This window comes from Canis lupus, chromosome 22 (assembly GCF_048164855.1).
Source record: "Canis lupus baileyi chromosome 22, mCanLup2.hap1, whole genome shotgun sequence".
Taxonomy (NCBI): Eukaryota; Metazoa; Chordata; class Mammalia; order Carnivora; family Canidae; genus Canis; species Canis lupus.
In genome coordinates, this window is record NC_132859.1 from 1,129,168 (window position 1) to 1,155,708 (window position 26,541).

The window sequence follows — 26,541 nt, forward strand, 5'->3', positions numbered from 1 at the left end:
TGCGCCCACTCTGCACCCACCCTGCACCCACCCTGCGCCTGCCCGGCCTGCCCAGCCTGCGCCCACTCTGCGCCCACCCTGCGCCCATCCTGCGCCCACCCTGCGCCTGCCCGGCCTGTCCAGCCTGCACCCCCTCTGCACCCACCCTGCGCCCACCCTGTGCCCACCCTGCGCCTGCCCGGCCTGCCCAGCCTGCGCCCACCCTGCGCCCACCCTGCGCCCATCCTGCGCCCACCCTGCGCCTGCCCGGCCTGTCCAGCCTGCACCCCCTCTGCACCCACCCTGCGCCCACCCTGTGCCCACCCTGCTCCTGCCCGGCCTGCCCGGCCCAACACAAGGGGAAACGTGGCTGCTCTTTTTCCGTCTCATGGTTTTACTGCTACAAGCAGCACCCTTAGCTGCTGTCCCCGTGGTTCAGTATTTGACTCCAATATGCGTATTTTGGGGCCAGGGAGCAAGAATGCAATGCTTAGCCTACAACCACCCAAAGTGAGGTTCTTGGGCCTTCGCTTAGCCGGCCTCTGGGGACAGATCTAGGTGGCAGCCACCCGCGGGGACCCAGCCTACTCACCGAGGGGGCAGCTGCACACGTCCTGCCCTCCCAGGAAGGCCCCACCTGACCCTCCCCTCCGCTGGATCAGGGTTGCCACCGCGGACCGTAAGTACAGCAGAAGCAGCTCTTCTGAAATATCTGGACGTTGAAATGTTTCCTTGAGACGTTTGAGGTTGAACCACAGAGAAATACACGGATGTCCTCCCGCGGAGTGGGAGTTGGCCTGGGCGCCCAGCCGAGACCGGCTGCAGAGCCCCGCAGGCCCGCAGGCCTCGGGCAGCACACCCGGGGTTCCTGTGCTCGTGGGCCCGCGGGAAATCCACCCATTTTCTTATTTGCTAACTTGGAGCTGTGACCCGGGGAATACCTCAGAAAATGAGTATTTAGAGGTCGCGCCTCATCATGACTAAGTCAAATGAGGAAGTGCCCAGTACATCCTGGTGGCCGGGGAATATTTGTCGAATGAATGAATGAAGAAGTGAATTTGACTTTTGGTGAGTCGATGTGCTTCCAGTTCTTTGTTTCCCCTCATTTTGTCTTCTCACTTTTATTTTCCTAGTCGCCCATAGGCATTTCTTTCCTTTTTTCCCTTTAATATGGAGAAAGCTTTGTGAGGCAGTAAGAGCATCTCACTAGTAGGTGCACAAAAAGAGAAGTTAATGCCCAGTGAGAGAGGGCTCTAACCCATTCCTGGCTTAGTGAGGCTCCAATAACTCTCACCTACGAGTGTCTAAACCTGGGCTTCTATTTCTGGTAGTAAAGCCATGAAAAAGCCCGGTTTCCTAAATTCTGGAATTCTGTTAACGGAGTTTCTGTGAAACGATGGTTTCCTGGCACACGTTCTACATCCCACGTCGTGTGTTGTCTGTTGTTGCTGGACTTCCTGCTTGTCTCAGGTCCAACGACTGTCCCTTTGTGAGGCATAAACCCCCACCCTGTGGAAGGTTAACAGCCCCTGCCAGTGATGACCCTACGCTCAGTGACAAAACCACGTTATTACAATTTGGAAATCCATTGACTGGCACAGATACTAAGTTTAAAAATGGTGAGACCTTTTTTTTTTTTTGATGGAATATAAAGTTAGAATTAATTAATGGAAGTTTTCCCCGAAGTACTAAAAAATCTAGAAATTCCTACAATATAATAAAAGCAAATGGATGAGAAAGACAGTCATGCTGTTTAGGCCTGTGATACAATTATTTGACATTCAGAGGTTGTTAAGGGAATCATTTGAACATAGCACATTACTTATATTTATATGCTTAGAATGTTTTATTGTTGACATTTTCCAAAAGCATTATATTCCATTAATAAGCATGATACAAAAGATTTACTAATTCTCGAGTTATGACCTCATGACAGTCACTGGCTACTTTTAACCGCCTAGTAAATCAACAGGGAAACACGAATCGTTTAATGACATGAGTTTTGTAGTAAATTTGCAAACGCTAAGCTGCATGCCGGGTGATACCCGCAGCTGTGAGCGGGTTTGTGTCTCCTTAGACGGTGACTGTCGCTTTGTTGAGGAGGTTGCTATGTTTTGGGTAGAAGTACTTCGTTTTCAAGCTAGTAGCTTTTGTTTCCTGGTTGAAATTTCGAACCAACACTCGGGCTCAGGAAAGTCTCCTCCACCTGAGCAAACTGAACTTGAGGATCATTAAAGGAGGAAGAGAAGGCCGCGGGCCAGCCCTGAAGGTGCGTGCGCTGCGCTGGGGGAGGATGCGGGAGAGGTGTGTGCCCTGCGAGCCAAGCGCAGCGACAGGATGCAGGCCTGCTCCGGCCTCGGGGCGCTTCCCTCGGGGGTGCCCGCGCCCCCTGCCTGCCTGGCTGTGCCACCCCCGCCGGGGCCACCCTCTCCCTCCAGCCCGCACACCTGTGGCCGTGCAGAGCGCTCGCGTGCCCCCGAAGGCTTGCAGGTTCGTGCAAATTCTTGCCTTAGTTCCCGATGCTAAAGAGGGATCGATAAGCTGTTTTTGTTCCTGATTATGACACAGTTCATAGGCTGTGCATTCCGAGGTGAGAGGGGCTTTAGGGGATTATTTTGTCTAAACCCTGTCTCAAATGTAGGATCCCACTGTCAATACCATAAAAGATGCTTATCACCTGATTTTACCGCAGAAAGTTGAATTTATGGATGACGTGGTTCTGTGTTTTGCTGTAGCTGTTCCAGCAATAAACTTGTCTAGAAAAAGGCCGTCACCTACTAGGGATCAAGTTGTGTCAGTCGGGCTCGATGCTGAGCACAGGCTCTGCTTCAGGTTCTCGCTCTTCCTCTCCCCCCCCACCCCTCCGCACTCTCTCAAGTAAATAGATACATTGATTAATTAATAAAATAAATCTCAGACGGTCTCAAGGTGATCCTTCATCTTAGGGGTCAAGTCTAGCGTGTGCCGCGTACAACTTTGTATTCCAGGCCTATTCATTTATCTCTTTATGGAGAGAATGTAATTTATCATATAAATCCTGGAACGAAAGGTTTAGTCTTTCAAATTTAAGCTAAATGAAGCCTCTTGTAAAATGTGAAATTGAGAGAAAGAGGATTATTTTATGGACCAGAAGGAGAATGACAAGGGAAAGAAAGAAGAGTGTTCTAGTAGGAGCGAGGCTAATGCCACCTTATTTAAAGAGTTTCTCCTGGGTGTTAGCTGTGTCGTCAGAGGTACCTTCTGACAGCTTGTCACTTCTTTTGGGTGGGCCGAGGGGCCACAAGGAGGCTGTCAGGAGGACCCCACAGCGAACAAAGCAGAAGTAAAGGAGGGCAATGTCTGCATAAAAGGGCAAAAACATGGTATTTGCTTTGAATCTGCAAACTTAGGCCCACCCAAGGCTGATTTCAAATGTCACTTAAGGACGTACACAATTATGTGCATATTTTAAAAATTAGATTCTGGGTTTTATAGACGTGTTACTTCACTGACTGTAACAAAAGGAGAGCTTTTTCAAGGCTTTTATTCTAATAAGATTTTGGAAGCCAAACTATTGCTAGTCTATGTTATCATGGTGGTGCGAGATAAAAAAAGTAGATTACAAAGCCTAAAGAAAACATTTCTAGAACCACCAAGCAAGCTGCACCCTGATTACATGCACTGAATATTGTTCTTGGCAAGAAAAAAAAAAAAAAAGAAAAGAAAGAAAGAAAACAATGAATAAACATTTATAAGTTTCCTCTTCCTCTTTTTTTTGAGCATATGAAACACTGATCTAGTTCTAAATACAGATCTCTCCAAAAAGGCGTCCTCGAGGTACTAACACTTGCCCCCATGCCTCCTCTCCATTTGTTTCCCCTATTCTCTCCCCCCTGGGGCTTGACCAACTGCGACAGTCTCTGGCTCATCCTCCCCGTGTTTCTTTTTAAACAAAGGAGGGGACACATGTTAATTTTCTTATTTCCCCTTGATTTTTATAAAAGGTGTCATATCGTAGGGACTCTCACAATATATCCTAGAAGAATCCACCACCTCAGGTTATAGAGCTTTTCCTCATTCTTTTTAGTGCTCCCACGTGTGGACGGACCTAGGCGGGTTGACTCTGTCTTTCTCCCACGTGTGAACCGTTAGGTTGCTTTTGAGTGAAAGTTATTTAGTTTTTTATTTAGTTTCTCCTTTGGATTTTGAATTTGGCAGTGGATTTGAGCAGAACGTAAAAATAGATCCTGTCCTTCAAACCTGGTGACGCAACACATGTCACGAGCGATTTCACTTTTGTCCTCGTCTTACTTTGCTGAAGATTCCATCATAGAGCTATTGTTACGTTTCTCTTGCTTTTTAGGAGCTGTTGTGACTTCTGTGGGGATATCTGGCTGTTAGTGTGCTGGAACCTGCAGACTGGAGGAGGAGGAGGGGGAGGAGGAGGAGGGAGGAGGGGGAGGAGGCCTTGGTGATCGTTGTGAGAATCCACACAGACTAAATTTATGTGATATTGTGTTTGTAAACCAACGCCCAGCTGGCTGCCTGGAGTTCGAGTTGACTGTTTTCATTTCAGGTATTTTTCACATATGGAAAATGCAGCTTTCCTTTGGTCTGAAAAAATGTTAGGCTTGTTTATGGGGACAGTTGCCAGCCTGTTATTTCAGAACCTTTAGGGATGAGCAGAACGGAGTAGAAATTCCACGTACAATTCACCTTATGAAATAGTTAACTTAGCAGCAGGGCTGTCGCTACGCGCATCTCCCAACTGTAAAGCTACCGGGTAGGCAAAGACGGAGATGGCCCTTCTCAGGTTCGTATTGGGTCTTCAGACTAAATATTAATTAATATTTGTGTGAAGATATCTAAAGTATTTAGATATTTAAATATCTAAATATTTAAAGAAAAAATATGCGTTGCTATTTGAATATAACTAAGTCACGCCACAGGGGCACCGGGGTGGCGCAGGTGGCTGAGCAGCCGACTCTTGATTTCGGATCAGGTCGTGATCTCAGGGGCCTGGGATCGAGCTTCTCGCTGGGCCCTCTGCTCAGTGGGGAGTCGCTTGAGGATTCTCCCTCTCTCCATCCCTCTGCCCCTCCCCCTGCTTGTTCTCTCTCCCTCTTTAAAATAAATCAATAAATCTTTAAAAAAAAAAGTCATGCCACAGAGAGGGAAACCAATACACAATGTAAGCAATGAAAAAGAAACTGTAAATTTGAAGATTGTGATGCACCAGGAAGTATGTCCAACAGGAAGGGTGCTGTCAGGATGAATGCAGGTGGTGAGGAAGATCCTCCTGAAGCACAGAAAATGCGGGGTCTTCGGTCTGAGCCAGAGGGCTGCCTACATGCGGGCTGTGGGGAAGGTCTGTCTTCTGCAGAGACAGAAACAATTCATGAGGATTACGGTGTTTGTGACTTACTATGAAAGGTTTTGCTGCAATATGCATTCTGATTTTACCAGTTAGCCTCCATGGAGCCTGGCATGCAGTCAAAAGGGGGTCCTTGGTTGTGTTTTTGAGTATCTGCTCCCTGCGAAGGTATAAAATTGTCATTTTCTTGTGCGCTGATGAAGCAGGGTTCTGGAAATTGGAAACTGAGGGCCAGTTCCTGATGACACAACCACCTCCTCCCCCCACAAAAGCCAAGTTAGTTTGCATACTTTTGTTACCAATACATAATACATTGAAGTTAGAATGTGAAGCCCCCAATGAGATTAAATTCATCAACTTATTTTCTTTAAACCTCAGTGTTTTGGTGTCTCCAAACAAGGCGCTTTCCATTTAATTTTTTTAATTTATTTTTAACTTCTATGGTAAAAATTTCCAACCACATATAAAAGTAGAGAGAATCGTATGATGGAATGAATCTGAAAGGCTCATTAACTCCGTTTCAATAATTATCCAATATTTGGCCAGTCTTTTTTCACCTGTTTCCCCATAACCAGGCCCCACAACTTTCTGTTTGATTCTGATATTTTAAAACAAATCCCAGACATTATATCATTTAATGTGTAAACACTTCAGTGTCACTAATAGCGAGGATTCCTCCTCACACTTAGCACCATTGCTACATCTAACAGAATAGCCATCATCTACTACCAATTTCACACTTAAGTTTTACCATTTGTCCCAAAAAGTTCCTGCTGTTGCTTTGTTTGAATCAAGACAAAAAAAAAAGGCTCATAGGTGCCCCTAAAAACAGAGACTTAAATAGATATTTGTATACTCATGTCCATAGAGTACTATTCCCGATTCCAAAAGGTAGAAACAACCCAAGATTCCATAGACAGATGAGGAGAGAAAACAAAATGTGGCATGCACATACAACGGAATGTTATTTAATCTTAAAAAGGGAGCAGGGGCACCTGGGTGGCTCAGTGGTTGAGAGCCTCTGCCTCCGGCTCAGATCGTGATCCCGAGATCCTGGGTTCGAGTCCCATGTCGAGTCCCCACAGGGAGCCTGCTTCTCCCTCTGCCTGTGTCTCTGCCTCTCTCTGTGTCTCATGAATAAACAAATAAGATCTTTAAAAAAAAAAGGGAGGAGATTCTGACATAGGCTCCAGCATGGATGAGCTTTGAGGACATTATGCTAGGTGGTATAAGTCAGCTACAAAAGGACAAATACTATATGACTCCGGTTCCAGAGGTCCCTAGCATCGCCAAATTCACAGAGTCAGAAAGCAGAATAATGGTTACCAGGGGGCTGGGGGAGGTGGAACGGGGAGGTATTGTTTAAGGAGTACAGGGTTTCAGTTTGGATGATGAAAAAGTCCTACAGATGGACAATGGTGATAGTTGCAACACAATATGGATGTATTAATGCCACTGAACTGTGTACTTAAAAATGGTAAAAAATGGCTCTGTTTATGTCTATATTATCACAGTAAAAAGTTAGCTTCAATCATTTTTCAGTTTCCACTTTTAGAGATTTTTCCCCCCCTTTTTGATTTTTTTCATTATAAAACAATTGCATATTCCAAAGTGAAAGTTATCAAGCAAGTTTCTTTCATAATAACCAAGACATACCTCTTGCTCTCACGCCAGTCTCCACCCTGTTCCTTTGATTGCCATAGAAATAAGCATTATATTATAATTCATTGTTTTTGGTTTGTTCTACTATTGTTTCTTTTTGAAAATATATGGAAATAGCTACCTGTATAGATATTTGTGACTTTTTTTAGTGTAAAAATGGCAATACTCTGCAAACACTGCTCTGGACTTTGTGTTTTTCACACAAGGCCACTGAAAAACTAAGATTAGAGAAACTAGAATTACAAGTCACAAGGGAAGGCTTGGCTTCTCTGAGACAATCGTGGGAAAGGACTTATTTCTTCTGGAAATTTAAATACTCATCTTAGAAGCTTCAATGAGGAGAACCCTGGGTGGCTCAGCGGTTGGCACCTGCCTTGGGCTCAGGGCGTGGTCCTGGAGTCCTGGGATCGAGTCCCGCATCGGGCTCCCTGCATGGAGCCTGCTTCTCCCTCTGCTTGTGTCTCTGCCTCTCTCTCTCTCTCTCTCTCTCTGTGTGTTTCTCATGAATAAATAAATGAAAGCTTTTTTTTAAAAAAGAGGTATTTTAAAAGAAAAAAGAAGCTTCAGTGAAATCAGAGCACAAAAATAGGCCTTTAAGATCATATCCATGGAAATTTATATAGATCTTAATTAGTCTTTTTTAATTGTTTCATAGTACCCTTGTATGGAGACAGAAAACGGGGGAAAGGAAAGGAAGCTATGTATTGAGTGCTAGTTATTAGCTGTTGTTCTGTGAATATTCATGTGTTTATTTTATGTAATCTTTATGAAAAGCTCTTTGATGTAATATTACTCCTATTTCATAGATGAAGAAATAAGCTTGGAGAGATTGGAAAACTTGTCAAAGTTCCCTTAGTAAGAAAATGGAGTAGGGACTTGAACTTGGGGTCTGAATTAACTCGATAACGTATAGCCGTCGCTCTCCGCAGCTGGAGCCAGGCAAATCTTGGTTTAGAGGGTAATGGGAGCAGGCCGCAGCCCGGAGACTCCGTGGCGTCGGTAGAAACCTGCGCGCCGAGGGAATGCAGCACCTAGGTCACAGCACTAGCAGGCTGCCTCCAGGTCTTGGAGGGTTTGTCGTCAGAGAAGTCTGTTGACAGGTAGCAAGGACTACTGTCCTGGGCTTATTTTTTTTTTTTTTTAATTTTTTTTTTTTTTTAATTTATTTATGATAGTCACAGAGAGAGAGAGAGGCAGAGACATAGGCAGAGGGAGAAGCAGGCTCCATGCACCGGGAGCCCGACGTGGGATTCGATCCCGGGTCTCCAGGATCGTGCCCTGGGCCAAAGGCCCACGCCAAACCGCTGCGCCACCCAGGGATCCCTGTCCTGGGCTTAGACCCGGGTGCTGTTTTGGTGCTGGGAAGGAGACTGGCGGGGACAACGGGCCCAGACGGCAGCTCAGCCTATTTGTTAGAGCCAAGGTCATCTCAGAGTGCAGTGAGCCACGACGGCGGAAAGCTGAGTCCTCCCCCTTGGCCTGGACTGGAGCCGCTCACGTCACTTCCACGCGGGGTCAGTGGCAGCCTGAGGGGCCGGTGGATAGAGGAGAGATGGACAGGCTGGGCCCTGGCACCCAGTAAGGATCCTGCTGACTCTGACAGGTACCCGGCACCAGTGTTCTCCGGCTCTTCAAACCTGGAGTCCGAATCTAGTGCCCCGGGTTTAGAGTAGACACTGGCTAGCTCTCCAGGGATACAGGAAGGGCTACTGTGATTATATTAGGGTTCTTCAGAGAATCAGAGCCAATGGAATATGTGGCCAGACAGACAGACAGACAGACAGATATTTATTAAAAGGATTTGGCTCACACAATGATGGAGGCTGTCAATCCAGAATCTGCAGGGCGTGCTGGCGGCCTGGAGACCCGGGAGAGCCGATGTTCCCGTGTGAGTCTGCTCCCGGAGAGCCAGGAGGAGCTGATGGGCAGACCAGGTCCAAAGCTGGTCTCCTGGAGAATTCTCTCTTGCTTGGGGCTGCTTGGGCTTTTTCTTCAATTCAGGCCTCGAGCTGCATGAGGCCCACCTACACGATGGGCGCAACTTGCCGTCCTCAAAGTCCAGCCATTTATTTATTTATTTAACAATTCGATAAAAAGATTTATTTATTTATTTATTTATGATAGATGTAGAGAGAGAAAGAGGCAGAGACACAGGAGGAGGGAGAAGCAGGCTCCACACCAGGAGCCCGACGCAGAACTCGTTCCCGGGACTCCAGGATCGCGTCCTGAGTCGAAGGCAGGCACCAAACCGCTGAGCCACCCAGGGATCCCCAAGTCCACCCATTTAAACATTAATTTCATCTAAAACATGCTCAACAGAAACACCCAGAATAACGTTTGACCCAATATCCGGGCATCTCGTGGTCTAGCCAAGTTGACATATAAAACCAAGCATCGCAGTGATCTTGGTAAAGTGGATTCATTCCATCAGGCAGGATAAAATGAAAAAAGGGTTTAAAATCAATGAGGAGATGCTGATCCCCAAATCATAATCCCAGAATGTTGGCGCTGAAGGGACACTGGAGATGATTTATTTTAGCTGTTTATTTGCAGATGAGAAAACAAAGGCCCAGGGTGATTAGACGGATTTTGCCCAAGATCCCACACTCATTCATTAAATTAAATAAAGAAAAGAAATACTGATTGAGCCTCTTCCGTGTGTCAGGGGCGGTGCTAGGCGCTGGTCAGACAGTGGTGACCAAGACAGACACTGTCCCGCCTTTACAGAGGGTTTTTGATGAAAGGTCACTTACGCTGAGGTTTTGGGGTGGGTAGGAGTCAATCAGGGGTCACAGATCAGGGACGAGATGAGGGAATCACTTTTCACACATAAGGACCTGAGTGGGCAGGAGTCGAGTAACTTTGAAGAGCCGAGAGAAGTTCAGAATAAATTGAAAGAGGCAGTTAAAAGACTTGAAGACGCTGTTTACATTGCACTTTCCCCTAAAGATGGTCATTTTTCCCCCACAGCTATTTCTTTTTTTTTTTTTCCTTTTTTCTTTTTTTGCTATTTCTTTTTCAAAGTGCTTAGCAGTCTGAGCAGACCCGGTCTCCTGGCCCAGGACAGCAGGTGTCACCACGCCATCCGGTGACTCGGGGAACTAAGGCATCCAACACCCCAATACCTGGCCCAGGGCCACGGAAAAATTAAGATTAGGGAAACTGGGATCGAAAGTCACAAGGGAAGGCTTGGCTTCTCCGAGGCCATCGTGGGAAAGGAACTTGCTCCTGGAAATGTAACTAGTCCCCTCCGAAGCGTCAGAGTCAGAGTGGGAATCAGGCCTTCTCCCGGCCCCAGCCGCGGTGGTTCAGGGGTGGCTGTGACGCTGATCCCTGGACCGCGTGCGGCTCGGCAGGAGTCCCAGGGCTGAGTGCCCGTCGCCCTCGCAGTGGCCCTCGGTGACCTGCCGGGCCCGAGCGTGGGCTGGGGCCGCCCTGTGGCCCCAGGTGCCCCGATGGGCTCCGCCGCCGGCAAACGGGCTGCCCTGGGTGATTCACCGGGACGGAGGCTCCGCTGCAGGTGTCTGGTTCCCCGCCCGTCCCTCCGACTCTCATTTACCTGTGGGTTCTCTGAATGTGTTGAGAACATTTACCTTTTATAATTCTTTAATTTTTAATAGTCCTGTGATCGTCGCTTAATTACGCTTTAAGAGAGCCTACGGAAGAGAGCGAGCCCGGGGCTTACTGGCAGGCGCTCGGGTCTTCAGCACGTCTGACGAGCCAGAGACATAAAGACACGGGAAGACGTTGACGTCTTCTGGAAGATGAACCACATGTAATGGGCTTGGGCTTTGCTCGTGCTGGGAAAAGGGATGATTTTTCAAAACCACAAGATGTTCAGATGTCATTCAAATGTGCCCGTTACAGCTAATGCGTGTCTGTGATCGCTCTGAGCCACTTTTCAGTTTTCACCAATTCATTTTCGAATATGGGGTGGGAAGCTCTGCCCATCCTGTTGGTGTGAGTGGAAGGACGGTAGGCCTCGGGGAAGCAGAGACCTTGGTTCGGGTCCCGGCACGAGAGTCTCCTGGACATACGATCGTCCACGTGTCACTTAACCTCTCTGATCTCAGTTTCTTTATAAGCTTAGTGGGGATAACATTTTCCTCCCCGGAGATTTCTTGTGGGTTAAATGTAATGTGAAAGCCCCTGACACGACCCCACCCCTCCTTGCCAGTTCTTCTAATACTTTCCCTGGAAGTTTTCTCACTCAAGTCTCAAGCCTGAGAGTAGCTAAAATGTATAAAAATGTGGTGATTTGTTCACTTCTTATAATTATATTTAAGCATCGCATTTTATTTTTTTTAGGACTTAGAAAACGACACAGGAATTATTAAAGCAAGGCATCTATATCATCTTTTCAGTGTTTTGAAATGATTTCATGTTTCACATTAAAGGCAATTTGGAGGGCAGCAAATAGGCCACAATTAGAGAAAATTGAAGTGGATCATAACTTATTTAATATTCCTTTTTAGGCTAAGAGTCAAGTACAAGTGAGTTCTCGTGTATTTTTATCCAAACCACATTCAGAACTCGACTCGTATCTTCCTGCTAACTTCTATTATCTGTACTTGATATTCACATCCACAAACCCTTCTCTTGCTCTTTTTCCAAGTGAAACTAATTCAGAATCTTAAGGGGTGTCCTTGTTGAAACTGCAGAGCAACGATTTCCAACGTGGAGTGAACGGTTCAGATGGCTTATTGACATACGTAAGAGAAGAACCGAAATGCAATGGTAATGATAAGAGAAGGATTCCTTATATGTTTCAGAACTTCGTGTTACTCAAGATGTACTCATATATTATTTAATTGCTCCTTACAATGACTCCGAGAGGTTCTTCCACAGTAAAAAAAAAAAAAAAAAAAAGTAAAGGGTGAAAGCCACCAAGCTTGTATAATTCTGATGCCCAAACCAGGCAAGATAATGCAAGAAAAGAAAATTGTAACCCCTTCCATCTATGAATATAGATGCAGAGATCCTAAATAATGATTTTAAATTATTTTTTACTTTCTCACTGAAGCACAACTTATAGAGATGTATATAATCTTAAGTGCACAGCTCAATGAATTTTTATATCCGTGGACACCAGTGTAGCCCCAGATCAGGATATGAAACAGTTCTAGAACCCATCAGTTACCCCGTACAATCTTAGTTAATACAAATGGAACCATAGTATATATATTTTTTTGTTTCTAGCCTCTTCTGCTCCACATTAGGTCTATGAGATTCATGCATGTTGTTGTCTATGCAGTCGTTTTTCTCATCGCTCTGTATTTTTCCATTGTATGGTGGTACCACCATTTATTCATTCTACTTCAGTGTGTATTTGGGTTATTTTAAGTTTTGGGCTCTTATGGACAAAGCATCTATGAATATTCTTCTAAATATGTTTTATAAGTATTCATTTATTTGGGGGTGTGAACCCATAAATGGAGCTGCTGAGTCATTGAGCAATTTCCTAAAGTAGTTCAACCAATTTACACTCCCCACTATTGTATGAGAGTGTATACAGTTGCCCCACATCCTCCTCTCACAATATCTTGGAATTGTCAGTCCTTTTAGTTTTAGTAATTATGGTGGAGTAATAGTGTCTCATTTTGACTTTATTCTGCTTTTCCCCAATGATTAATGATGGTTAATATAGTTGAACTTCTTTTATATGCTCATTAGCTGTTTGGATATTCTCTTTTATGAAGTGCTTGTTCAAATCTTTGCACATTTAAGAAATTGAGTTGTCTTTTTCGCATTGATTTGTAGGAGTATTTTTGTTGGGGGGATACTTATCCTTTATTGGATATATGGATTGGGAATATATTTTCCCAGTCTACGATTTGCCCTTTTACTCTCTTAATGGTGTCTTTTGATGAACAGAAGTTCTTAATTATAATGAAGTCCAATTTATCAATCTTTTCTTTTATGATTAGTGCTTGTGGGTATTGTTGGGGAGATCTTTTCCTACTCCAGAGTAATGAAGATATTCTTTTATATTATCTTTTAAAAGTTTTATTGTTTTATCTCTCACATTTAGGTTCTATGATCCATCTTAATTTTTTTGCATGTGTGAGGTAGAGGTTAGGGTTTACCTTTTCCAAGTGGATATTTAACTGACTCCTCACCGTCTACTGAAAAGACTATTCTTTTCCTGCTGAAATTCAACGGTGCCTCTGTTTGTAAGTCAGGTAACTGTATATGTGTGGGTTTGTTTCTGGACCCTGTTCTGTTTTGGCCAAGACATTTATCTTTGCACCGTCTTTTACTTTTTTCATTGTTTTAGCTTTACAAAAACTCATGATACATGATAGTATAAGCCCTCCAGTTTCTTCAAGATTGCTTGGTTATTTTAGGTCCTTTGTATTTTCACATAAAGTTTAGAATCAGCTTCTCAATTTCTTTTTTTTTTTTTAATTTTTTTTTTATTTATGATAGTCACACAGAGAGAGAGAGAGAGAGGCAGAGACACAGGCAGAGGGAGAAGCAGGCTCCATGCACTGGGAGCCTGACGTGGGATTCGATCCCGGGTCTCCAGGATCGCGCCCTGGGCCAAAGGCAGGCGCCAAACCGCTGCGCCACCCAGGGATCCCAGCTTCTCAATTTCTAAAAAAAAACCAACCAAACAAACAAAACAACAACAACAAAAAATGCCTTCCTGGCATTTTGATTGAGATTGCATTACATTCTATGACAAGTTAGGGAGAATTGACATCTCACCATTTTCTTTCTTTTTCTTTAGTATTTTTTAAATTAAATTTTTTTTTTAGTAATCTCTACACCCATGTGGGGCTTGAACTCACAACCCTGAGATCAAGAGTCCAATACTCCTCTGACTGAGCCAACCAGGTGCCCCTCACAATTTTCTTTAAGTAGAAAAGTGTTTTGATAAAGTCTAACCCCTATTCACGATAATATATTTTTTTAAACAAAGGAGAGAAACATATGGAAGCATAAATGTCTAGGACTATAGAAGTTAACCTTAAAAATGAAGTACGGAGGAGACTTTTTCCCAGCCAGATGTTAAAGCATACTACAAAGCCGTAATAATAAATAAGGTATGGTATCGATCTAAGAGTAGACAGATCAACTACTGGAACGGAAGAGGCAGCACAAAGACCAAGTGCAATAGGAAAAGGGGCAAAAGATATGAGCAAACATTTTATAGAAGAGGAAACCCCAAAAGGCTTACAAGGATTACATACAAGTGATGCTCAAGGTCCCCGTCAGGCACGTGCACTCCGCGGGCCGGCCGTGGGGTCCTGCACACCCGGTGCAGAGCGCTTCCCCCAGAACAGCGGGGAGCAGCGTGTTAGTCCCTCGTGGGGGGCCGGGAAGTAGCCCCGTGTGCTGCAAAGCAGAGAAGCGAAGTGTAGTGAGCGCACACCCTGAAGTATTATACATCAGTTTTAAAAAAGATTTTATTTATTTATTCGTGAGAGATGCAGAGAGAGAGAGAGAGGCAGAGACGCAGGCAGAGGGAGCAGCAGGCTCCGTGCAGGGAGCCCGACGTGGGACTCGATCCCGGGTCTCCAGGATCACGCCCTGGGCCGAAGGCAGATGCCAAACCACTGAGCCACCAGGGATCCCCTGTACATCACTTAAAACCACTTTTAAATGTGCACGTAGCAGAGCGGATGCCGCTTCAAGAGGTGCGGCTTCGTGAGAAGAGTTTGGAATGAAAGAAAGCAGCACAGGTAACCAGGTGAGGCACCGCATTTCGCATTCTGCACCCAGGACAGGAATATATTCGACAAGAACGTGCCACGAAGGAGATGCACTCTGGATGCGTTAAGATGGTTGCTCATGAGGGGGTTTGGGGCTGGGATATGGGGCTTAAAGGGAAAAGCTAAACAAGCTGGGAACGCCATGCACACAGATATGGGGCGCACCCAGCCAAAGTCTTGGGTTCACTCAGCCAACCGGACAAGCCTCCTACGTACCTGAGGGTGAGGACGGCTCTGTGGGCACAAAGGTGACTCGGACATTATCAGCCATTGGGGGAAATAAACAGATACACTCACTATAAGATGCAAGTCCCCTGGATATCACGAGAGCCCCAGCGAGGGATGCTCTCTATCCCGACAGCGCTCCTTCTCCTGAACAGAATCTGGAGGGACAAGTGGGAGGTAGTCCGGCTAAGACCAAAGGGAAGGATGTCTTGAGAAAGAATTATTATTCGCCCCCTTTTTATTTTTGAAAAATCTTAACGAAAAGAAAAACCCTAAGAACTAAAAAAGACAACAAACCAGCAAAACTCTCAGAAAGTACCAAGAGTAATATGATAAATATGCTTATACGCATGACCTAAAATGGACAATTGTAGCATATTTGCTTCATCATTAAAAGTATTTATTTTATTTTATTTTAAAGATGTTATTTATTCATAAGAGACAGAGAGAGAGAGAGAGAGAGGCAGAGACACAGGCGGAGGGAGAAGCAGGCTCCATGCAGGGAGCCCGACGCGGGACTCGATCCCGGGACCCCAGGATCACACCCTGAGCCGGAGGCAGACCCTCAACTACTGAGCCCCCCGGGCGCCCCAGAAAGTAGAATTTCCTTTCATCCCAATTCCTACATCTGTCGCCTTCCTCCTTCCCTGTTTAGTGTGGATCCTTTCAGTCTATTTCAAAATAGTCTGAAAAAAAGCTTTTAATACGCTTACACTTCTTTAAGAGGAATCTACTGCAATACTGTCTACCAGAAATATAATGCACTTCACATGTATAATTTAACATTTTCCAGCACTCACGTTTACAAAGCAAAACGTACACATGCACCACAGTAGAGCATGTTCCATGATGACAGACTGAAATGTAATACCGTCAAACATCAAGGTTGTGTTTAATGGAAATAGCATTTCACATCATTTTGGTTATTAAAATTTAAATTCATTAAAATAAATAAAATGAGACAATTCAGTTTCTTCGTCACACTGGCTGCATTTCAAACGCTTAGTAGCCACTTGCCCTTACTGGGCAGCACGACTCCATAGGTGTTGCTTGTATATCTTCTGAATTTACATAAACTGAACACTCTATTTACCTTTTTGCAATTTGCTTTTTGCATTTAACGTTATGTTTTGGGATATGTTCACGTAGGTGCCATGTGGACCCCGTGTACTCTTCTGAACAGTTGTGTAGTATTCCATCAGAGATGGACTCAAATACCACAGCTTACTGTACTATACAATCACCAAATATTTTTTTATTTAAGCAATCCCATTTTATGGATATTTCGATGATTTATAGTTCTTGCTATTATAAATGATGCTGCAGTAAATTTCTAGTCTGCACCTCTTTGGTTGTAATACATAGAATTCCTGGGCCATAAACCATACTATAAACCATACTAATTTTTTTAAAGAATTGGTTTATTTATTTGAGAGCGAGAGCACAAGCAGGGGAGCAGTAGGGAGAGGCAGAGAGAGAAGCAGGCTCCCCACTGAGCAGGGAGCCCCATGTGGAAATCGATCCCAGGACCCTGGGGTCACGACCTGAGCTGAAGGCAGACGCTTAACCGACTGAGCCACCCGGGCACCCCAACTTTGGATTTTATAATCCATTTCATGCTGGTATGGGAATTCCAATCCCTTCACGCCCTTAGGTGACATATATTGTCACACTTAAGAGCAATGGAGACGATGGTCTTCGTTTTAATTTTTTTGGCTGGATAATTTAATCAGCTAGCTCAGAAAGACAACGGATGTCACGGTTTTGTTTTTTTTTTTTTGTTTTTTTTTTTTTGTGTAAATACCATATACTGAACATATCAACCTAACCTGAAAAATATGCTATTTTAAATGACTCCAAGAGAAACAGGGAAATGGATAACAATGAATCCACCAAAATTCTTACTTTTAAAAGCACAGGGCGAGCGCAGGAAAGGTGCCTTATTCATTTATATGATTATCTGGTCGCATGTCATCAGAAAGGACATGAGAAGGGCGAATGGTCTTGTCTTCTAAGGGATGGACCCAACGACTAGTTTATGGTCAATAAGTAGGTGTAGAAAAGAAGAGAAGAGATACGCGTGCCTGGAGAACACGTGATCACGACGAATTCACGCCCTGTTAGCGTGTCGGTAGTCGGCCTTCAGGCCTCTTGTTCCTCGGCCCAACATGCCCGGAGCGTGGCCGGCAAGGCCCTGCCCGCGGCCCTTCCCTCCGTCGCTCCAGGCCCGCGCGGCCCTCTCCTCCCGCCCAGCCCGGCGTCCTGTGGGCAAAGCAAGTCCCAGGCCCGCGGCCTTGCCCGGCTGTGCTCCCACGGAATTCCCCCGGGGCGTGCTCACCCCTGCGGCCTCCTGACGGCTTGGCCTGCGTCTCCTGCCCTCGGTCAGGCTCCGAGGCCCAGGCCCCTTGGTTTTGCCCTCCCCCCCCCCCCCCCCCCAGCTCCCGCCGCCTACGGTGCCTCTTGCCCACCCCACTCTCTCTTCTTAGAGCCTTTGGCTCTTTAAGTACTTGGGATGAATGAATGAGCATCGAGGAAAAGAGCAGCTTCTGTCGTGCTCAATATCCTGGCGTTGGCTTCGTCGCGGACTGCAGTGATCACGGAGAGTTTCGGTGTTTCTCCTGAAAATTGTTAAGGGTCTCGGGGGGGGGGCCGTGCTCAGGCTTGTATGCACTGTCAAGTATTCATGGAACAAAGACTGTGTGTAAGTGTTGTGGTGGGGGGCGGTGAGTCTACACAAGGAGCATCCATCTAAACAAGACATGGCTTTGGCCCCAGTTTACAAATTAGCAGACTTGGGGGAAAGTAAGCGTACCTCTCATGCCGTCTAAGGGAATGGGAGGGACCTACATTTAGAAAGTGTCTAGTGGGACACTCTGTAGGGTAGGGACTATCATGCCCATTTGGTATCTGGGGAAACGGAGGCTTCAAGAAATTCATCAAGGGCCAACCCTTAGGTCTGTGTGACTCCAAAAGGCAACCTTCCCGTTTGGAAGCAGGGATTCCAGAAACATACACAGAATGAGTAAATACGGGAAGCCCCGAGCCCTGTGTGACGCACCGTATACAGTGCAGAGCAACGTTGAGGAAAGAGCGGATTAAACCCAAGACATTTCTTTTGTTCGGTCTGACTCTCAGACTGAGATTTGGCTCCTCTTGGCTCCTGACTGTTTCCCTCAGGCAGCATCGGTCTCCTGCCTCATCCTGTCCTCTTTCTTAACTTTCCCTTCGGAGAAAGCTTCGAGAAGAAGTGACATTTAAACTAAGGTGGGTAGTGGCCACCAGGTAGACCAGGAAGGGCGTAGAAGGTGCTCTGGGAAAAGGAACAGGATGTGCCAAGGCCTGAAAGGTGCTGCTGGATCTTGGGGTCAAGGTTGTAACGAGAGGAGAGTAAATGAGTTTCCCGGGGTTGTCAGACATGAAGCCTTTCAACAAAACTGACTTGCCCGACGTGTCCCAGGACTCGGCATGTGGTTGTGTAGACCGTGCACCACACAGGAGCGCCCGGCGGGTGGCTGTGTAGACCGTGCATCACACAGGAGCGCCCGGCAGGTGGCTGTGTAGACCGTGCATCCCACAGGAGCGCCCGGCAGGTGGCTGTGTAGACCGTGCATCCCACAGGAGCACCCGGCAGGTGGCTGTGTAGACCGTGCATCCCACAGGAGCGCCCGGCCGGTGGAGGCTAAACTTGTGCTGTCCAGGCTGAGGGTCCAAGCCCTGGGTGACTTCAGTCCAGAGGAATTGAGGACCATCTATCTAATCTACCTGGACTGGGGGATTTTTCTAATTTGTCTTTTAAGAAAAGTTCTCTTTTTGTGATTTATTCCTCAGGAGGGGACACTTTTTCCTACCTTGTGCAGAGTCTCAGGTTGGCCGATTTCTGCCCTGCCTGGTATTGTTTAGAAATTCCTGTTCTCTAGGAAGAGGAGCTTCTCCCACTGATCTCAGTTTGAGTCTTTGGCAGGAAAGCAAATACCAAACCCAAGCCGGTAACACGGACAGTGAACACATTTTATCTTTCTCCTGGGAAGGAAGTATTTGCCACTTTATCCCCTTGGCTGTTCCTCTTCCTTCCTCTCAAACTGTTTGCTCCAAAGAATCCGAAAAAAGTAGAAGATGCAAGCCTGAGCTGGCTGCTGTCGTCCGCCCTCTGCGTAGCGGGGTGAGGGTAAGGCCGCGACCCAGGCGTCCACAGCAGGACACTCGGGATGGAGGCTGCCAGCTTGGGCCGCTCAGGGCGCAGAGCCGCCTTCCTCCTCCCCCCCCTCCTCCTCCTCCTCCCCTAAGTGACCAACACCTATTCGGATGGATGCGCACTCTCGTTCCCTTTTGTCTGCTCCCTCCCCCCCCCCAATTACCTGTACGTAGTATTACGTATCTTTTAAGTTCGAGTATTTTGAGAATTAATAGTATCCCCTTTTCTGATACGAGTTTAATGCAATCACAAAGTTCCACTGATTATTCTATCCACAAAAGCGGTTTTTATCAGCATTATCAAAGGTTGGTGTTTATATTTAAACTCTGTTTTCACGGTGGAGGATGCAAAGTCCTCTCGGCCCACGGCCCACGAAGCTGTCGGGACGTCTTTAACGTTAGTCCTTAAGTGAGTCAAGAGAGTCTGAGGCTAAAAACGTTTTTACAGTTTTAAGTGAGTAAGCCAGGGGCGCCTGGAAGGCTCCGCGGTGGGGCGTCGGCCTTGGGCTCAGGGTGTGACCCTGGGGTCCCGGGATCAAGTCCCGCATCGGGCACCCTGCAGGGAGCCTGCTGCTCCCTCTGCCTGGGTCTCTGCCTCTCTCCCTGGGTCTCTCATGAGTAAATAAATCTTAAAAAAAAATTAAGTGAATAAGCCAGATTCCACAAATTAATCTAAAATAAACACAATTTCTATGAAGGCATTTTAGTTCATTTTTTTTATATCCAGTTTTTGAAAAAAATAAGTGCATCTCCGAATACTGTTGCCAGTTTTCTGCTTATGGAGAAGAGCTGAAAAATAGGTAAGTGAAAGCAGCATGCATTTTGAAGGATGCCCTAGAATGTATTGCATAACTGTTTTTCCTGCCAGTGGACTTCTTTATACCCTTTAACAAAGAGCAATATAAAAATTACTTTGTGTTTTTCTGAGTAGACTAGTTGCAAGGCAGGGATTACAAATTCACCAGAGTAAATCCCTGAACCTACCTCTCTAGTTGGTAGCAGGAGATTGAGTGTAAGTATCGTTATGCAGCCAATAAGAATGGGTAGACTAAAAGCCCACATCTATGAAATACCCATTTTTTACAGAGGGTTTTACAATTTGCGTTAGTGGGAGTGGGAGTTTTTTAAGGGGCGATTATAAAATAAATCCTTGATTATTCTATCCCTTTTACAAATTTTCTCCTATTACATTTTTGAGGAAGAAATATGATTTTGCTTTCTTTGATTAATTCTGTTCCTTAAGGCTATTCAATATGTTGGCTAAGCCAACCTGTAAAGGCTCACTAACACTAATGGCTTCCAGAAATGGGGTATTTGACTCTTTATAGAATAAATTTTGGCAATATTTACTTAAGTATATCATCTAAATGTTGTTATGGACTCTCATTTTTGCCTGGGGAGGAAAGACAGATTACTTCCTCCTAGGATTTTTGGAAACAAATACTGACTTTTACATATTTTAGAAGTATTTTTCTCCAGTTTTTTTTTTCCTAAAGAAATTTGATTCTATAGAAGTGCTACATTTCTTATTTTTTATTCATTGAAAATAAGGAAAAAGAGCAGAGGATATTCTTATGGTGTCTGGAAAGAATTTGATTTTGCAGAATTTCTAACAATTCTGCCCGGAAAGGGCTTCTGGAGGACGACTTGAAGCAATTTTAGGTATAAAACTATTACTTTTCACTGGTCCTTCTTAAAATCAGTTGAACTAGAGAACAGTTGGTACTGATAGATTGGCTACAGCAGTAACCAAGTTTTATCTATGAAAATAATAAATATTACATCATTGCACTTTGATTGCCTTCTATGGCCCTACTTCTAAGTCCAATATCCACAAGAGAGAGCGACAGAGACAAGACAAGGAATAAAAACAAATAGGGTAGAAGGAATCATCCGGTTACCTTGGGTAGCTCATGGTACGGATGAATCAGCAGATTTTACAGACATCAATGACTCTGTGATGTTGATTACATAATTGGCTCAGAATTTTGTAGTATTGTGTTTAAGGCACAGGTGACGGACTCTGTCTAGGTTCAACACCTTATTGTGCCATGTTCTATCGATGCATCGGTTTTCTGATGTGTTAACTGGGATAATAATACACATGTTTAACATTTTTTGGTGAATTGAATGAACCAATTCATTTGGTGTCCAATGCCAAGTGCGTAGGGCACAGCACACGCTCAACTCAAGAGCTAGTTTGTTTAGATCAATACTCAGGGATGACCGAGTCCTTCACTAATAAAGGGACCGAGGGATGGGCAGTGGTCCCAGTTGGGGGGCATCAAACAGGGACATGCTTACAGGACAGGAAATGGACTCATTCTGAAGTGCCAGCCGCCGCGTGTGGATGGGGAAGGGGACGCAATGGTGTAGACCTGCAATCGACATGCGAGTAACAGGCTTTCGAGTCTAAGTAAATCCTCCTGACCGGGGTCCGAACATAGGTTTGCTTGGCCGCATGCGGGTTTGTAGAGAAAAGTGAAAAGGAACGGGGCTGGTTAGATACATGGTCAGAGGAAGGTTGGCTTAATTAGAAACAATCTATTTGGAAATAGGGAACTTTCATGTTCTTAAACCAAACAATGAGATTATGAAACAGGTATTTGTGAAGGTGATTCCGGCAGCAGCATCCGGGCTGGATGGGGAGACAGGAGGGTCCGTGCAGAGTGTTGGTAGTCCAGGGCCTGCACAGTGGTTTCTGGAAAGTACTACGGAATTAGAAAGCAGGAGAGCAATTCCAAGAGGCAGTTTGGATATGGCGCAGCTCGGTAACACGCCCGACGCGGGAATTAAAACAGCAAAGCTGAGAACCCCTTTGCTTATTATTGTATCTGCTTACCTATGAGGTAAATAGAACTTTCCATCCTACCGCATAGCATCCGTATTGGAAATAGAGGACCGGGTGGTCTTCGTCTAAGAACTTAAGGCTTCCGCAATGGTGCTAATCCTGGCCTTGGTCACTCCAAGGGAATCGCTGTTGAGCAAGTGCAGGGAGGGCAGTCATTCTGCACCAGGCGAGAGGACTGTGTGTGGGTGCGTGTGCGTCCACAGAGTGCACACGTGTGTCTGCTCCTGACTGGCTGGTGAGGGAGCGAGGACGTGAGAAGGGTGGAGGAGACATAGAGAATGGCCAGGAACTGTTATGAATGGAGATTTCCGATACAAAATGTGAGTTTTTGTATGACGTATTCTTTTTTCAGTGTTCTCGGACTTCCAGGCACAGGTGCCACATTTGCCAGGAGTGTTTTCCTGCGTGCGTGCGAGCGCGTGCGTGTGTGCATGTGTGCAATGATGGAAGGGGATGGAGATCTAGGCCTAGGTTGATGTAGTGCGACGAGGACCTGGCCGGGGAAGGCAAAATGACCCTCACGCTGACGCGGCTGGGCGGAGGGGGCTGAGTGCCAGGCGGGTTTATGGCACTAGGAGTCTGGGCACGGGCCGATCCCCAGATCCCCAGGGAAGGCGTGGGCTTCCCACCGTCGCGGGGCATGGGACCCGACCTGAGAGGGTGACTGGCTGGACCCTTGCGGGGACAAAGTGGACTCTGCGTGCTCGGCTTAGGAGGGCAGGCGGCGGCCGTGTGTTTCCGTTAGCATTCGGTGCCCCAGGCCCGCCCCGCTGGGCCCCAGCTGCCCTGCCGGCCTCCCCCTGCCCTGCCGGCCTCCCCCTGCCCTGACGGCCTCCCCCTGCCCTGCCGGCCTCGCCCTGCCCTGCCGGCCTCCCCCTGCCCTGCCGGCCTCCCCCTGCCCTGCCGCCCCGGGCCTCCGGGGAGCTGAGCTGCCGCCCGGCTGACGTGGCGTCTCCGGCCTCCTCGCAGACGCGGAGATGGGTCGGTGTGGGAGCCTCTGTCTTCCCGACTTACCTCCAGGACTGGGAGTCCCCCTCCCCCGACTTGTCAATAAAGATGACAGCTAGAGATGATCTCTCTAAGGCAGAGTAACATTTTAAATTTTTAAGTACTTAATGTATACTCCCAGAAATGCTGGGAAGGAAATCTGAGGCACTAGATTTTTTTTTTTTTTTTTTTTTTTTTAGATGAATGCTTTTAGGAATCTGTTTGGAGTCATCTCTGGGTCTTTGTCTCTCATTTCTGTCTAATTTTGTGGTTATGATGCTATTTGAAAATAAATGTCACAAAGCACAAACCAAATAAATATGTCATCTGACTTTTTAGCTTTTAATTATTTTTAGTGTCGTATTTGAATGATTTTCCTGCCTTTTAACAGGCTGTTCTGCTCCTGAAATAAATGGGGGATGTGGGTGGGGAATTAATTGTAAAGAAAATAGAATTATGTGGGTACGTGGCTGGTGACAGGTTAAGGGCAAATTTATCGAGTTTGAATCCTAGCTTTTCTGCCTCCAAGCCCAGTAACCTCAAAGATGCTAAGCCGACCCGGAAAATGGGGTTAACAACAGTACCTACCTCACAGGGCTGCTTCCATAACTCACGTGAGGTTCCCAGAACATTATTGGGCATCTGATGAATGCTCAGTTAGTAGTTTTTAATATTATTAACAACACTGTTTTATTATTTATAAGAAAAATGAGTCTACTAGAAAAATCAATCTCCTCATTTCATGGCTTTCCTCTGTTTTTGACTCAAAGTGTTACTTTCTTGGTTGTGCATCAGAACCAGTGCGTTAGGGGACCCCCCCCCCCGGGGGCTCTGCGGCTGAGCGCCTGCCCTCGGCTCAGGGCATGACCCCAGGGTCCCGGGATCGAGTCCCGCGTCAGGCTCCCCATAGGGAGCCTGCTTCTCCCTCTGCCTCTGTGTCTCTCATGGATAAATAAAATCTTTAAAAAAAGAACGAGTGGGTTAGTTTTTAAATGACTATTCGCTGTTTTCACAAATTCATAAATGCATACAAGTCTGCAAAACTTGTGCCTACTGTAGGAATGTTCTATTGAGCTTGAGGCCGGCCCCCTCCCAGGTCCTCTGCCATGGGGAGCTCAGGCACAGTAGGTGCGAGGTCTCCCCAAGGGTCTTCCGAGAGGGGGTAACAGGTTTTTGAAAATGCAACGTGGTTTCCGTTAAAGCATGCTCCGGTGTATGAGTGCTGTGATGGGGACGACGGCCCACCCCGCCGCAGGCCGGCCTGTGCTCCCCACCGCGAGTGGCCTGGGTGGGGCGAGGGGCCCAGGCCGCGGGTGTGCGGTGAGGCCGTGGTGCTGGTTCCCCGACGGCCCCGGGGTTCTTATGGGTAAAGTCGGGGCCGGGCGGGGTCGGAGGGGACCAGGCCGCTGCCCTGCAGGTGGAGGCCCCGCCCCGCCTCTGCGGGGGTGCTGCCCCCGGGGGGCCTGCCCCGCTCTCGGGGTGCCCCCCCCTCCGTCTCGGCCGCAGGATCTTCCGGAGAAGAAAGTGGGTCCTGGCCGAGCATTGGGAGAGGCGTGTGCCCCGCGCCCCGGAGGTGCACGCGGGCCCTGGAGGCGGGTCACGCACAGGTCACACGGCGGGTCGCGCACGGGTCACACACGGGTCACACGGCGGGTTGCACGGTGGGTCACACACGGATCACACACGGGTCACATGGTGGGTCGTACCCAGGTCACACGGTGGGTCACACACGGGTCACACACAGTCGCACGGTGGGTCACACACGGGTCACAAACGGGTCACACACGGGTCGCACGGCGGGTCACACACGAGTCACACGGTGGGTCGCACACGGGTCACACATGGGTCACAAATGGGTCACAAACGGGTCACACATGGGTCGCACGGCGGTCACACACGGGTAACACGGCGGGTCGCACGGTGGGTCGCACGGCGGGTTGCACGGGTCACAAATGGGTCACACATGGGTCGCACGGCGGGTCGCACTGTGGGTCACACACGGATCACACACAGGTCACACGGCGGGTCACACACGGGTCACACACGGGTCACACATGGGTCGCACAGCAGGTTGCACGGTGGGTTACACACGGATCACACACGGGTCACAAGGTGGGTCGCTCCCAGGTCACACACGGGTCACACGGCGGGTCGCATGGCGGGTCGCACGGTGGGTCACACACGGGTCACACACGGGTCACAAACGGGTCACACACGGTCGCACGGTGGGTCACACACGGGTCACACACGGGTCACACATGGTCGCACGGTGGGTCACACACGGGTCACACGGTGGGTCGCACGGTGGGTCGCCTGGCGGGTCGCACGGTGGGTCGCACAGTGGGTCACACACGGGTCACACACGGGTCACACATGGTCGCACGGTGGGTCACACACGGGTCACACGGTGGGTCGCACACGGGTCACACACGGGTCACAAACGGGTTACAAACGGGTCACACACGGGTCACACGGTGGGTCGCACGGCGGGTCGCACGTCTGGTCACACGGCGGGTCACACGGCGGGTCACACAGCAGGTCACACACGGGTGACACGGTGGGTCTCCTGGCAGGTCACACACAGGTCACCCAGTGGGGTCCCCGGGGGGCACCCTCCGCGGGGCAGCGGAAGCGGCGGGGCACGAAGCTCTTGGCTGCGGGGTCTGGTCCCCGCCCCGCCCCGAGATACGTAAGCGACAGGGCCTCTGCGACCTTCAGGTCCATAAAGGACAAGAGGGACAACGGGGCAGGTCGCGAGCGCCGGCGCGTGGGGCGCGGAGGGCGACGGGGGCAGCTGCGGGGCCGCGGGCGGGGGGCGCGGGGGGGCCCGAGGGGGTCCGGGGGGCGGGGGGCCCGGAGGAGCGGCCGAGCTCCCCCCAGCCGCGAGGACGCAGGAGCGCCGGTGCGGGAGGAGGCCGGAGCCGGGCCGGGCGGGGGGGCTGAGCGGGTCCGCCGGCAGGTGCGGCAGGTGCGGCAGGTGCGGCAGGTGCGGGGCGTCGGGAGGCGCGCGGGTCCCACCCCGGGCACGGTCGACAGCGCACGAGGAAAGAGCTGCCGGTCGCATTAGTAAGATGCGCGCGTGGACGACGTGGTCCTCCTGCAGACCGTCCCGCGCGGGTACAGGCCGCGGGGGCGGGGGGCACGGATCTCCCCCCAGGACCAGGACAGGAACGAGCTCCTCAGGCTGAATCTAGAGGACGCGACACCAGTTCATGAACAAAACAAACCCACCACCACGCGCGCGCACACACGTGCACACAGGTGCACACTCTAGTAGAACCACGGAAAGCCTGCACCGCGGGGTGTGGGCCTGGAGCTGCAGCAAGTGCACTTTTGGGGCGCCGGAGGGGGTGGTGGCTGACGCCTGGTTTAGGCCGAGGTCGGGATCTCAGGGTCCTGGGATGCAGGCCCCGCGCGCTGCTCACTCGGTGTGGGGCCTGCTGAGACCTGCTCTCTCCCTCCCGCTGCCACCCCCCGTGCACCCGCTCCCTCTCTCTCTCTCTCTCTCTCAACAAGGTACAGTCCCCAGGTGCGCATCACCCGCCCAGCCTGGACCGCTCAGGGGCTGACTACAG

At 48.2% G+C, this 26,541-nt stretch overlaps 1 long non-coding RNA gene across 1 annotated transcript in view; it reads left to right on the forward strand.

The window, feature by feature from the left end:
- The first annotated feature begins 655 nt into the window (after nt 1–655).
- The window catches only part of LOC140613772 (uncharacterized), a 37,615-nt gene continuing 11,729 nt past the window's right edge, over nt 656–26,541 (forward strand). The window contains exon 1 of the long non-coding RNA XR_012014629.1: nt 656–1,047. This is a non-coding gene — a long non-coding RNA (uncharacterized lncRNA). The remainder of the gene's footprint in view (nt 1,048–26,541) is intronic.